Source organism: Belonocnema kinseyi, chromosome 3, assembly GCF_010883055.1.
Source record: "Belonocnema kinseyi isolate 2016_QV_RU_SX_M_011 chromosome 3, B_treatae_v1, whole genome shotgun sequence".
NCBI lineage: Eukaryota > Metazoa > Arthropoda > Insecta > Hymenoptera > Cynipidae > Belonocnema > Belonocnema kinseyi.
Window position 1 is genome coordinate 51,992,667 of NC_046659.1, and position 1,264 is coordinate 51,993,930.

The following is a 1,264-nucleotide window of genomic DNA, read 5'->3' on the forward strand; positions in this document are numbered from 1 at the left end:
GTTTTGCCAATTTCGGTGCATAAAATGATTCTTGCATTATTTTATACGTCTTGTCTGATCCGGGATGTCCATATGAGTTGTGACATTCCCATATAATTTTTTTCGTGAGTTCACGTGGTAGATAAATTCGATATGTTGATCCATTGTAGTGATATAACGTCCCGTTTATTATTTTAAATCTTTTCTCTAATTCTGATTGAACCTTTAACCTTAATTGTTGTATTTTTTTATCCTGTGTCTGTTTTTGCGGAATCGCCATAATGTCTTGTTTAATTTCTGTAGTCCATTGGTAATTTAATGCGTTCATTGTTACTCGGGTTTCTGATCGACTTTTCTGGTACTGATTGTTATCAGCCCTCCTACTCAATACGTCGGCCATGATATTGTCCTTACCAGGTAGATGCTCAATTCTTATATCGTAGTCTTGTATTGCTAGGATCCATCGCGTCAATCTCGCGTTTACGAACTTGCACGTCTTGAGAAAGGTCAATGATAAGTGATCAGTCTTGCTGATAATTTTCGCACCATATAAATACGTGCGAAATCTCTGCAGTGACCACACTACCGCCAGTAGTTCTTTTTCAGTTGTGAAGTAGGTTAGATCTGGCCCCTTTAATGTACGGCTTGCTAGTGTTATTATTTCTTTCTCTTTTTCATCGTTTAATTGATATAAAACAGCGCCTAAGGCGTAATTGCTGGCGTCTGTTTCCAAATAATATTCTCTCTTTGGATCTGGGAAATATAATATTATTGAGGTTCCAAATAATTGTTTTATTCGTTCAAATTTCTCTTGCGCCTCTTTATTCCAGTCCCATGCTGCTCCCTTTTTTATTAGCTTTAAAAGTGGAACGGTTTCTCTAGCATGTTCTTTGCTAAATTTGGAGTAAAAGTTTATCAAACCTAAGAATCCTCTTAATTGCTTGATGTTTCGTGATGCAGGAAAATCTTGGATATGTTGTATTTTTTCGGGATCAGGCTTTATTCCTTCGGTAGTGAGTATGAAGCCAAGAAATTTTGTCTCTCTCTTGAAAAAGTGTGACTTAGCAAGATTTAATGTGAGATTATTTTGTTCCAATCTATTGAGAATTTCATCAATGTGTTCTAAATGTATCTCATTGTTTTTGGAAGTAATTAATGTATCGTCAACAAATGAGATAATTTTATTGCCTAGTCCCTGTAGTGCGTGGTCCAATCCTCTGACTAGAGCAGCGGTACTAGTTTTTAAACCAAATGGTACCACGCGAAATTCATAGCTTCTGCCACG